Here is a 14,349-nt window from a genome sequence, read left to right as displayed (position 1 = left end):
TCCTCCTCTTCCTCCTCCTTCTCCCTTTCCTCCTCCTCTTCCTCCTCCTCCTTCTCCCCTTCCTCCTCCTCTTCCTCCTCCTCCTTCTCTTTTACTTCTTCTTCCTTTTCTTCTTTTTCTTCTCCTCCTCTTCCTTCTCTTCCTCTTCCTCCTCCTCTCCCTCCTCCTCCTCCTCTTTCTTCCTCCTCTTCTTTCTCCTCTTCCCCCTCCTCCTCCTTCTTCTTCCTCTGTCTCTCTGTCTCTGTCTCTGTCTCTCTCTCTCTCTCTCTCTCTTTCTCTCTCTCCATTCCATCAAGCAATAGTGTTTGTGTGCCCAGTGCCCACTGTGTGTTGGTGCCCAGGGATTCAGTTGAACAAACCAAGACTCAGTTCTCACCCTCATGCTGCTTATTGTCCAAGATAAACTCCCTGGGTTTCAACCACACCACTCTTGGGTTTATGCCTGAAGGACTTCAAGACAGCCCACTGCAGAGATACTCTCACTTCTGTGTCCACTACAGCACCATCCCTCATGTCCAGGAAATGGAACCAGCAGAGATGTCTGTCAACAGATGAGTGGATAAAGAGTGTGCTGTACTTATACACAATGGAATTTTATGACTCTGTGAAGAAGAAAGAAAATGAAAGCAGAAATTATTTTAAGCAAAATAAATCAGACACAGGAAATTACTGTTACACATAACTTTATATGTTTTATATATATAGTGTATTTATAGACGTATGCTTAGATATATGTATATATATTGTGTTTTTATATATATGTATAGATCATAATAGTAGAAAGAAGATTCTGAGAAGAGAAGATTTCTTTAAGATTTTTATTTATTTTATTTATGCATGTGTATGTGTGAAAGTATGTATGTATGTATGTGTGTGTGGGGTGCATGTGGAGGCTAGAGACAGATATTGGGTGTTCTGCTCTAACTTTCTCTGCCTTGTCCCTTTGAGGCAGGGTCTTTCATTGAACTTGGCAGTAGGTTAGTGACCAGCAAGCCCCCAGAGATCCTCTGGTCTCTGCCTTACACAGCACTGGTTTACAGATACAAGCTGTGTATCTGTAAAAAAACCTCCTGGTTTTTTATGTGGGTGCTTGGGATTTGAACTCAGGTCCTCATGTTTGCACAGCCAATCCACCTCCCCAGAAGAAGTCTTAATGGGACAATAAATAATGGTATATGGATGGTAAGGAACTGGGAAGAACTAACTTGGGGAAGGAAGGGAACCAGTTGGAGCAGGTTGGGAGGGGGAACAGGTGGGAAGAAAGAGGTAGGGGAAGGAAAGAATGAGAAGAATATAATAACACTGAAGATGCCTTCCAGGCAGTGGTGGTGGCGCACGCCTTTAATCCCAGCACTTGGGAGGCAGAGACAGTTGGATTTCTGAGTTTGAGGCCAGCCTGGTCTACAGAGTGAGTTCCAGGACAGCCAGGGCTACACAGAGAAACCATGTCTCGGAAAACCCAAACCAAACCAAACCAAACCAAACCAAACCAAACCAAACCAAACCAAACCAAACCAAACCACTGAAGATGCCATGATGAAACCTATTACTTTGTATGTTAACCTAAGAAATTAATTAAGGATGTTCCTAGGGCAAGAGAGACAGCTCAGTAGGTAGAGTGCTTGCTGCAGAACCCCCTGGTTCAATCCCCCAACAAGATGTAAAATCTGGGTGTGGTAGCGTATGTCTGTACCCCCAGGGCTGGCGGGGTGGAGATGGTAAATCTTGCTGATGCGGTGAGATTCAGGTTCACATAGTCTCAGAAAATAAAGAGGTGTTAGAGGAAGACCGTGACACATGTAAAAGTGGGTGTGTGCACATGCCCCTTCCTCATACGACACACGGACACATGCATGCAGAGAGGGAAAAGATTTCCCCAGGTCTGTTATGCTCATTGATGCCTCTGAGTCTTAGTCTGTTCAATCTGCCTAAAAATTCTTCCCATCTGTGCTCATCACCTAAGGCTCGGCTCCAGTTCAGCTTCTTCGGGCTCTGGCTGCTTCACTGAATACCCTCAGAGGGGTTAGCCAGCATATTTTATCCGTTATACAGTGGGTTCACGGTATGAGACTCTTGGGGCCAAGAAGTAAATCTTATACATGTTGTATTTATATACATGCATAACTGTTTATAGATACCCTCAACACACCCCATAAAACTGTTATCTTCCCAGATATTTCCAAATTCTCAAATTCACGACAGTAGGTTTACTTTTGTTCAGGCTAATGCCCTTTCCCAGACTTAGCGTTTTTTTAACCAGAGCCAGGTATAATTTTCACAGCGTTTTACACCACAAACAAATGTTCAGTTGTGGTGTCTGAAGCATTCAGAGCCATTCTTCCCACAATGGCGAAATTCCAGTCATGTCACGTCCATGGCTGTGTACTCAGAGTGAGGAGACTGCCGGAGTCTGAGGGGACGCTGACCTGAGGCAAGTATCCCTGCTCAAATCACACTTATTGGCTGTCTTAGTTAGGATTCCCATTGCTGTGATGAAACACCATGACCAAAGCAACTTGGGAAGGAAAGGGTTTATTTGGCTTACACTTCCACACCACTGTTCATCATTGAAGGAAGTCAGGACAGAAACTCAGGCAGGGCAGGAACCTGGAGGTGATGCAGAGGCCATGGAGGTGTGCTGTTAGCCTGTTTGCTTATAAAATCCAGAACCACTATCACGAGGTGGCCTCACCCACAATGGGCTGGGCTCTCCCCCATCAATGACTAATTAAGGAAGTGCCCAGCAGGCTTCCCTACAGTCTGAATGGAGGGATTGTCTCAGTTGAGGCTTCCTCCTCTCTGATGACTCTAGCCTGTGTCAGGTTGAAGTAAGACTACTTAGCACACTGGCTAGTGACCATCCCAAACTGCTTTCTGTTGTTAGATGTATCATGAGATGAAGTCATATAGAAAAAGTAACAGAACTGTATCTGGCATGTGGAAAATTAAGAAAATGTCATTTAAGAACAGCTAGCTAGGCTGGGTGTGGTGGTACATGCTTTTAATCCCAGTACTTGGGAGGCAGAGCGTTCAAGGCCAGCCTGGCCTACAAGGTGAGTTCCAGGACAGCCAGGGCTACACAGAGAGACTGGGTTTCAAAAAACCAAAAACCAAAACCACACCAGACCAAACCAACCAACCATCAAACCAACCTACCAACCACCTCCCACAAACCCCAGCTAGCTAGCCAGACATGATGGTCATATATCTTTAATCTCAGCACTCGGGAAGCATCAGCAGGAGGATCTCTGTGAGTTTGAGGCTAGCCTGGTCTACATAGTGAGATCCAGGACAGCTACAACTACACAGTGAGACACCATGTCAAAAACAAAACAAAACAAAACAAAACAAAACAAAACAAAACAGGAGCTTGAGAGATGGCTTAGAGGTCAAGAGTACTCCAGAGGACCTGGGTTCGGTCTCCAGCAGCCACATGGCAGTTCATAACTGTTTTTAACTCCAATTTCAGGAGATCTGACACCTTTACACAAACATACATGCAGGGAAAACACCAACGCACATCAAAATAAAAGCAAATAAATTTTAAAACAAAGGAAAAAAAACCCAAACAATAACAAAAACAACAAAACCAACAAAAAGCAGAAGAAAAAAACATCAATTGGGTTCCTTTACTAAATGACTCTCCCAAACACTGTCATGTGTTCACTCAAATCCAGGTTTCAGGAAAGAGAGAGAGTGCTGTAGGTCACTGGGAGTGCTGTGTCAGTTAAACTCACCCATGCCAGAGAGTAAATTTGTGATTCCCCTGCCTCCCCTTGCATGATGTCACCACTTGAGAGGCCAGGTTACAGCTTATTGATTCGTGGTGGGAATGGTTAGGTAAGGACAGGTAAGAGGCAACAAAGTAGCTAGAAAGACAGGCTAAGGCTTTTCTGGCCTGTAGCATCTAAATCCGACTTCCTCCTGGCTCAGAGAACAGTTTGATCCGGACTATGAGAAAGCGGCACATGGTTTCTTTAAAGATTTTATGAATGGGAGTGAGAAATGGAGGAGAGCCAAAGACAGCAGCTGGCCTATTCTCTTGGACTACGCAATATAAAATCTTTTGTGGCATAGCTTTGGAGACTGTGCAATAAGGGTAGGTGTTCTTCCGCAACCCTCCTTCCCCAGGGAGCATTGGCCCAAGCACTGAACACTGTCCCAGAAACTGCACCTCCGCCCCCGCCGTGCTCCTTCCGGCCCCCACATAGTGGTGTACAAGGAGTATAGGTATATGAACAAGGCTCATACCACTCGAGGGCCACAGGAATCTGAGTCCCTTGAGAGCCAGTTCCAGACCAACTGGACACTCAGGTCTATGGCCAAACTGATGTGCGTGGGTGGGCCATCGGAAGGCCTGCATATGCTCAGTGTAGGCTGGGTGCCACAGAAGCGTCGCTGCTGGATAGCAGGGTCAGGTTTTTCTTTTGTTTTTTTATTTAACAATCTTTAAAATCACCAGCCGGGGCTGGGGAATATGTTCTGAGTTATTGTTTTTTGTTCTAGAGGCCCAGCAGAGTACTTTGAGAATCACTTTTTTGCTTTAAAGTCTCAAGCACTCACTTCCAGTTTTCCCCTTCCTCCAGGCTGGGGGGGGGGCGCTACAGTGCAAAGGAGTCACAGCAGAGAGGGGCTGGCTGGGCACACACACACACACACACACACACACACACACGCCAGGGGCTATGCAAAGCCCTGCATTGTGTCTTTGGTGCGGGAAGGAAAGCCCACCCTTTCTGGGCCCCCTTTGTAATCCTGCGCTTTTCTTCTGGCTGGTTGGATTAGTTAAAATTTCATCAGCTTCTCTTACATGGGTTTTCTCTTGTCACATCATGAAAAGGGAGGATGTCTCTTGAAGAGCCTGGCCGCTCCCACAAAATAGGAAAGAAAACTCTTTATCAACTCTTATTCTGGAAACTTGATTTTCATTCTAAGCTAAAGCAAGTGGGATGGTTGTGTTTCCAAACAAACATATCTATGTTGTTCACTGTTTTTTATTAAGGGGGTAAAAAAAAAGAAAAAAAAAAAGATTCCCATCTCCCTCGTGCCCCTGAGGCTCTGTGTTCAGTGTGTCAGGCTTTCTAATCCCTGCCAAAGCCACATCTCAGAACCAGCGCCAAATAGGAGCAGCCAGGAGAACATTATGGCACCCAAGCAGTAGGGGGCAGTATGACACAGTTGAACAGAGGTCCACAGGCAAACATCAGAAAGAAGGCCGCTTGTGACAACAAAGGCAAAACTGCTAAGGGCTGTAAATCTTGGCATGCCAAATTCCTATGCAAGAGACAGCCGAAGTTGTATCGTAATTAAATGTGCTACACAGAACGTAATTCGCTCACTGATGACTTCTTCTTAGTGGCTTCATTTTCCATAGAGCGAAACAGAGGCTGGTTTCCGGATAAGTGTGGATTGCAAGGATTTCTGGGGTAGAGCTACCCCTTTCTGTGTTGAATACAACAAAAGAAAGGTCAATCCACACTGTCATTGCCACCAAGCATTCCGTAACCCGAGTCTTTATGGAAACGGGGCTGGATGGCTAGATGCCTAAGGATAGGATTTGCCTGAAGATGTGCTGACTCGGTATCCTCCAGCCCTTGGGAGGCGAGCAGGTGGATAGGAGGGAGGACATTTTGCTTAGGAAGTTAGAAGTCCAAAGCGAAGGAGTTGGCAGGGTCGTGCTCCCTATAAACCCCGTGAGAGCTCTCCTCTGCCTTGTGTGAGCTTCTGGTGGAGCCCCATGGCTTGAGGCAGTGCTGTTTTATTCTGCTCCTGTGTCTTCCTGTCTTTCTTACGTTGTCCTTTGTCCCTATAGGTTGTTTTCTTTGTAAGGACACCGGTTCTATTCAATAAGTGGTCTACTGCCCTTGAGTGTGGCATCATCATAACCAGCTTCATTTGCAAGAACTCCTTCCAAAGATCATCCCATCGTGGGCCATTGGGGATTAGACTTCCAAAGTATCTTCTTTTTGGCCGATGAACAATAGAACTCGTTAGAGGTCATAGATACTTTTGAGTAATTTACACTTATGTTTATTCATAGTTGCATCAAGAAGAAATACTATTATAATATTTGTGTCTTTAACTGGTCATATGGTTATTGCTGGTATTCAATTTTAAGGACATTTTTATTAGCATATGTGAAGTACACAAAATGGGTTTTATTATGTGGTTTTTGTATTGTTCATATAATGCACTTTGATTCTACTTATTCCCACCCACTACTGCTTATCCCACCCAACTACCGGTAGCTTCCCTGAAAAGGTTAGGAACTAACTTGGAGATGATTTGACACTGCTTGGATTGTATCTGATTTCATTTTTGTTCATTTTTGCTAACTCTGTGGGTCTTAGGTGGGGAGGTTTCTACCTTCATCATGCTTGGACTCACGTTTATTTAGGAGCTCAAAATAGCTTCTGTCTGAACAAAGACTTGAACCTTGGACCCTCAGATTAAAAGTCTGATGCTCTACCAACGGAGCTATTCATATCCCTTAGAGTAGTAGTGTTTAAATACAAGTTGATCACAGTGTCTACCTGTTCTAAAACCTAGGGATTTGAATTCTATATCTGAACTAAGTGATTTGTCCTCAAGTATGTCTGGCCCTTTCGCCCTGTCACATCTCTTCTCCCTCACGTTGCTTCAGGTACCTATTTACCAAGGCTCGACTCCTTCCCCGGGAGACTTTGCCCCTCATTGTTCTGTTATCCAGATTGCCTTCCCTTCATTTCCCTTATACTGCTCAAGGAGAACCACGCTCTTTCTCTCTTTATACATTTTCCCCCTTCCTTTCCCTTATCTCTCTCTGAGAGTTTATCCTATGTGTTTGCTAAGCATTTGCTTCCTCTCCCATCCTAGGATTGCTGTTTGGGACTTTGTTCTATTTGTTCTGTTTTTAAGCTCTTAGTGTCTAGAACAGAGCCTGAAACATAGTAGGCACCTCATAATTATTTATTGAATGAACCAATAAATATAGATAATTTAAACTTCAACCTGTTTCCTAATTATATCAAATAGCAACAAATTTACCAGGTACTTGGAAGAAGAGCCTGAAATGAAAGATGCAACGATATTAAATATTTTTATTAATAATTGATTATACTAAATAGTACGTTTTATAAAATAGCTATCACTGTAAAATTGGAAATAGCTACTGTTTTTGTTTTACTTTGTGTGAAGGATATTCTAAGTCCCTCATTTGTTTATTTTTAATCTTCTTTTGTTTGTTTCTTTTTTGAGAGATATTAGAGATAGTTTCACTGTGTAGCTCTTCTGTTCCTGGAACTCTTTCTGTAGAGTAGACTGGCCTCACATTCACAGAGATCTGCCTGCTTCTGCCCCTTGAGTGCCGGGACTAAAGGCGTGTACCACCACCTCCTGCCTCATTTCCATTCTTTTAAATGCTCAAGATACATCTCCTTTTTATTTTATTTACTACACAAGTAAGGAAATCAAAGGCAAAGAAGCCTCAACAATTTGCCAGATTGATACAAGTGAATACAGAATTCAAATCCAGATCAGGCTGGCTTCACAGACCTCTTTATAACTTGGTGCTAACCCTAGTTCTGCCTGTCTACCTGTCTGTCTGTCTCTCACTTATTAACTTATCCTGCTGTTCTGAGACTTTACCTCGTATAGAGGATTATTTCTGGCTTCAAGAAAGTTTTTCAAAGAGTGATTAGTTTTGTGGAAGACACACATATGTGTACGTGATCATCGATTTTTTTATAGAAAAATGGACAGTCCCACGAGTTTGCACACACCTTCCCTTGGTCTTATAATGACTTTCCTTCTGATTAACATCTTGCATTGTTGGCTCATTTGTTATAGTTGATGGACCAATATCGATGCATCGTTATTAATTACGGTCCACAATTTCCTTCAGGCTCCGTTCCTGTGTTGAGCATGCTATAGGTTTATCAAGTGCCTAATGTCAGATTTCCAGCATCACACTATTATGCAGAATTCTCTCTCCTTTTTTTTTGTTTTTTTTTTTTTTTTTTAGTTTTTTGTTTTTTCGAGACAGAGTTTCTCTGTGTAGTCCTGGCTGTCCTGGAACTCACTCTGTAGACCAGGCTGGCCTCGAACTCAGAACTCCACCTGCCTCTGCTGCCCAAGTGCTGGGATTAAAGGCGTGTGCCACCACCGCCTGGCCAAGAATCATCTCTCCTCAAAGGCTCTCTTCTGTATCTTTTCATGGTTGGATGGCTTATTTCTTTTTACTGAGTAATACTCCATTGAATGTATGAACCACAGTTTGTATATACAGTCACTTGCTAAAGTACATTGGGAGCTGGAGAGATGGCTTAGTGGTTAAGTCCATATGCTGTTTTCTCAGAGGACCTGAGTTTGAATCCCAGCACCCACATTAGGCAGCTCACAACTGCCTGTAACTTCAGCTCCAGAGGATCTGATGCCCCTCTGACCACCTTTTACAGACACGCACACTAATTGGAATTTAAAAAGAAAGGAAGGAAGGTAGTTATGATTAAGCCGATAAAAACGTTTGTAGGCAGTTTTTTTGTAGATATCAGTTTTAAATTATTTTGGTAAGACTACATGCTCTAGGAGAGACTGACATTCAGTCTTCACAGCTAGCAGTTTTTCTACCAGCTGTAGACGAGAGTTCTTGCAGTCTATCTTTGCTAAGTTTTGATGGCGTCAGTATTTTGGGTTTTAGCTGTTTGAGCAGGCTTGTAGTAGCAGCTCTTTGGGGCTTTAGTTTGTACCACACTAGTGATATATAATTTTTATCACATGTTTCTGTGCTGTTTGCATGTCTTCTGATCTTCAGCTCTTCTGTAGACTTTTTATTTGGTACTTGAATTTCCTGTGAAATACTAGTTCTTTGTGATTTTTGGATATAAGTCTTTCATCAGTATATATTAAAAGATAAGCCTAGGCTTATCTTTTTAGTTTCTTTTCTTTCTTTCTTTCTTTCTTTTCTTTTTCTTTTTTTTTTTTTTTTTTTTGGTTTTTCGAGACAGGATTTCTCTGTGTAGCCCTGGAACTCACTCTGTAGACCAGGCTGGCCTCGAACTCAGAAATCCGCCTGCCTCTGCCTCCCAAGTGTTAGGATTAAAGGCATGTGCCACCACTGCCCGGCATCTTTTTAGTTTCTTAAAGGAAATTTTATTTTAAAAATTCAAGTGAAATATTCTGATAGATAAATTTTTGTTCTGATTTGTTAATTTATTTCAAAGGACTGATTGGGAGGCAACAATTAAGTCATTTGCAGATTTAAGTGAAATATAAAATAAAAATACAATTAATATAAAATTAAATACAAAGGAAAAGGTCTGTCCTAAAACTTCTAGGGTAGTACAGTGTTATGTAGTAAATGTAGGAATTATATTTAGCCTTTTCCTTTTATTGAAAAATAACTCCTCTCTTACATAATATATTCTGATTATGGTTTCTCCTCCCTTTACTCCTCCCTCTACTCCTCCCTCTACTCCTCCCTTTACTCCTCCCTCTACTCTTCTCAATTCTTCCCCACCTCCCCCCATATCTGGATCCATCCCTTTCTGTCTCATTAGAAAACAAACAGGCATCTAAGGTGTCTTAGTCACAGTTCTATTGCTGTGAAGAGACACCATGATGATAGCAACTCTTAAATGCTTATAAAGGAAAGTATTTAATGATGGGCTGGCTTACAGTTTCAGAGGTTTAGCCCATTATCATCACGGCAGCGAGCATGGTGTCATGAATTATGCTGGAGCAGTAGCTGAGAGCTACATCTTGTTCTGTGGGCTGCAGACACGGAGAGAACTGGGCTAGACACGGGCTTTTGAAACCTCAAAGCCCCAGTGACACTCTTCTTCCAACATGGTCACACTTCTCAAATTATGCCACTCCCTGATGACCAAGCATTCAAATATATGAGCCTGTGGGGATCATTCTTATTCAAACCGCCACTTAAGGAATAATAATGAAATAAAATATAATACAGTAAGATAAAACAAAACTAACACTGACACAGGACAAAACAAACAAACAAGCAAGCAAACAAACAGAAGGGAAAGAGCCCAAGAAAAGGCACAAGAAACAGTTATAGACACAGAGACTCACTTGTTCGCACTTAGGAATCCCATAAAAACACTAGACTAGAATCCATAGTATATACTCAAGGGACTTGTAGGGTAAAAAGTATATCAAAAAGAAAGTTAAACAAGCAAATGGAAAAATCCATTATGAGATAAAGAACCTCCAAAGATGTTGTTATGTTCATGTTCTGCTGGTCATCTAGTGCTGGGTGTGCAACCTGTCCTTAAGAATAGTTTGTTTCGCTGGGCGGGTGGCGCACGCCTTTAATCCCAGCACTTGGGAGGCAGAGGCAGGTGGATTTCTGAGTTTGAGGCCAGCCTGGTCTGCAGAGTGAGTTCCAGGACAGTCAAGGCTATACAGAGAAACCCTGTCTTGAAAAACAAAAAACAAAACAACAAAAAAAGAGAATAGTTTGTTTCCCTGGTGAGGCTCACTCGGAGAAAACTAAATGGTCATTTGCAAGCGATTACTCATTAGAGATTGCTTCTAGGGTAGGGATGGGGGCTGTGTCCACTTCTCCTTTCAGCTCTAGGGCCCCATCTGGTGCAGACCTATGCAGGCCCTGTGTGTGCAATCTCAGTCTCTGTGTGTTTATCTGTGCACCTGTCCTGTGGATTTAGGGGACCTTGTTTTCTTGGTGTCCTCCATCTCCTTCCAGCTCTTTCTGCCTCCTTCTGTGTGGTGGGATGGGGACATTCCCTGATCCCTGATAGGAGGGATTTTATAAAGACATCTCATTTAGAGCTGTGTGTTCCAAGGTCTTTTTAGTGTCTGCATAATGTCTGGCTGTGGGTCTCTGCTGTAGGAGTCAGCTTCTCCGATGATGGCAGAGCCAGACACATCCCCAGCTGGAATGTGTATTTAATTCCTGATCATAAAAGAAAAAAGAAACTGCCTTGACCTTTTCTGTTAAAAATGAAATGAATTTTTGAAGATATGAAATTATTTTTTGAAGAAAATAACTGCAATAATTATGCAAGACATAGGTTAACAACCTCACTGTATATAAAGTCCTTACTATTCAGTAATTCAAAATTAAGACCACAGTCCAGGGCAAAGACATTAACAAAAGATTTGTAAGTGGCTAGCATACCTTTAAACATCCTCAACTACAGTGATAGAAGCAAGCAGATTTACTGTACACAATACCAATCAAATTTACCACATATGAAAACATTTCCACACATTGCATCTGCAAAGGCTGCAGGCTGAGGTTTCTCTTAACTCGCCATGATGTCCTTTCAGACACAGTAACAGCATGGAACAGCCTTTTGGGAAAATGGGCAGGAAAGATGCATTAACAGTCTTGGAAAACAAAGTCAAAAACCTTTGACCTACAATTCTACCTCTGGGATCTCTCTTAGAGACATAATTACAAGCATGAATAAAGATTTGTTCACACTGATGTATTTGTGTCATTGTTCACAACTAAATAACAGACATAACAGTGAACTTTAGTTTCAACATGAAACCAATTTTATTTTGCAGCTTTAAAAAACAAGGCACTAGGCAAAGGACTATGAAGAAACTTTCTGAGGTGTGTCTTAGGGTTTTATTGCTGTGAAGAGACACCACGACCAAGGCAACGGTCATGGTGGGAAACATAGAAGTGTGCAGGCAGACATGGTGCTGGAGAAGGAGCAGAGAGTTCTACATCTTGATCTGCAGGCAGCAGAATGACACTGTGCCATCTTGGGTGTAGCTTGAGCATTTGAGATCTCAAAGCCTACCCTCACAGTGACATACTTCCTCCAACAAGGCCACACCCATTCCAAGGTCACACCTTCTACACTCTGTAGACCAGGCTGGCCTCAAACTCAGAAATCTGCCTGCCTCTGCCTCCCAAGTGCTGGGATTAAAGGCGTGCACCACCACTTCCCAGTTTGTGTTATCTTTTTAAAGGTTACAAAGTTAACTTTATTCACACACAAGATTGCCTTCCACAGAACTTCCTGTTTGGTTCTGTCGGGTTTGGTTATCAAGCCTGACTGGGGCTTATGAGAGGAATTCTAGCCTAGAATCAGAATGTCTAGCTGCTTTTCTGGGTGGGAATAACTTAAAAACGTAACTTTTTATTAATACCAGTTGCTAAATACACACACTCAATATATTCAAAATGGTTCAAAAATTTTCTCTGATGATAACTTTACATATTTGTAGTCTAATAAAAATCTGATCTTCGGTTGAATTAAGCAAATCTTTCACGTAAACTTCCTTACAGCTACTAATGTAGCCACTAATATCGCAGTGCTTCAAAATTATTTTGTATGAGTCAAGTAAACATTGGCAGAGAACTCTATTCTATTAGGTATTAATCCTTACCTAGCCAACTCTGCCTACTTGGGAAACTGAATCCTCAAATTGTAATTTAGATTTTCAATTATTATTACTATTCACTTTGGTGTGAAATTATGACTAAACTCTGACTCCGAGGGAGGAAGAAGGACCTGGATACAGATCTATTCACCAGATACATATCAAGGGTTGACATATCAAGTTACATATATATCAAGTTGTGTGTGCAAAGTTACCAGGGGCTGGCTGGTTTCTGTGGCAGCATGGCTGCGGAACCCTGGGCAATCTGCTTAGTTTCTCTCTAGGCCTTAGTTTTCTTATGTGGAAAACTCAAGCAATTTATCATTATGTATAGACATCCCCAAATACATTTGAGAGATTTCCAGGGCAGAAGGAAAATAGATAAATACTTAACTCTTTATGATATGAGGTGGCATGGTGGTTTGAAGGAAAATGGCCCCCATAGGCTCATAAGAAGTAGCATTATTAGGAGGCGTGGCCTTGCTGGAGTAGACGTGGCTTTGTTGGAGAAAGTCTTGTCACTAGAAGGTTGGCTTTGAAGTCTCAGATGCTTAGGCCACGCCCAGTGTCACAGTTGCTTCCTACTGCCTTCAGATCTGGATATAGAACACTCAGTTCCCTCTCCAGCACCCTGTCTGCCTGCATGCTTCAAGCCATGTGGATAATGGACTCACCTCTGAACCTATAAGCCAGCCCCAATGAAATGTTTTCCTTATTAAGAACTGCTGTGGTCATTGTGTCTCTTCACAGGAATAGCAACCCTAAGACAAGCAGTCTGCAAATATTGACTTACGGTCCAGCTTAAGAAAAGGGGCTGTTAGGACCGAAATTGGATGGTATAAGTGAGCTTAGATCACAACTCGCTGTAACAGTGAGACCCATCAACAACCTCTCACTAAATTTTCTGATCTGTAGGTTGGTAGCATCTCCTAGAGTGGGTGTGAGGAGTAAATGAGATAATATATTTACGTATAAACATTGAGCACCGTGGTGGGCTCCCTGTAAGCACAGTGAGTGCTAGCTGTTATTATTAACATTTCTTCCATCTGGGATAATTCTGGTGGAAGGAAAATTTAAGCTGTGTTTTGAAAGATAGACTAAATATTTCTTAAAAATTAAAATAACTTTGAAAGTAACATAAGCAATACATATTCACTGCAGACAAGTAGGGATAAGAGAAAGATGACGCCAAATAAGGAAACGACACGTGTCTGCAGCAGGGGCCAGCCTGTGTTAGGCAGGGCTGGTGAAGAAGCATTTTCTGTAGAAGACCAGGACAGGGAGGCAGAGGAGAATGTCCATTTGGATGGACAGAATCCAAGGCTCTTTTGGGGGCAGGTTGGGAAGTCAGGTGGAGTCAAGTGGTAGAAAGCTTGAATTCTGGAATTTATCCAGTAGCATTGGGAAAGTATAAACAATACTTACATGTTTAACACTAGATGGAGTTACTGTTCTGGGGACAGAATGTGCTTTTAAAGGATACTGCTGTCCACAAAGCAGACTATTGATATTACAAATTGGGCCAAACTTATCTGGAGATACTTTGGCTAAAACTACCCTCCTCTTATGCATTATTCGGATCTCCACATAAAGATAAAATCTTTTGGATTTAGCAACTCCAGTTTCCTATAGGCGTGGCTGATACCCCCACCCAGTGTTAATGTGTTAAAACAGGGTCTAATGTAACCCAGGCTGGCCTTCAACTCACTACATAGCCTAGACTAGACTCAAACACCGGATCCTCCTGCCTCCATGTCGCACGTAATGAGATTATGAGCATACATCGCCACTCTTGGCTCCCGGCTGAAAAATTTAAAGCCGTGATTGGTAGGCAAGTCTTCGCTTGGCAGGCTTGATACATCTCGGTAAAAACGGGAAGAATACTTCGAATAAACCCACGAGAGCATGTGTAATTCCAGACTCTGAGTACAACCTCTTTCTTCCACAAGGAGCTCCTTAGAGTCCCTAGAATTCCTCTTGGGGGAATGA

Source organism: Grammomys surdaster, unplaced genomic scaffold, assembly GCF_004785775.1.
Source record: "Grammomys surdaster isolate TR1022 unplaced genomic scaffold, NIH_TR_1.0 126163, whole genome shotgun sequence".
NCBI lineage: Eukaryota > Metazoa > Chordata > Mammalia > Rodentia > Muridae > Grammomys > Grammomys surdaster.
The sequence above is the reverse complement of the archived record's forward strand: the minus strand, read 5'-3'. Positions refer to the sequence as shown.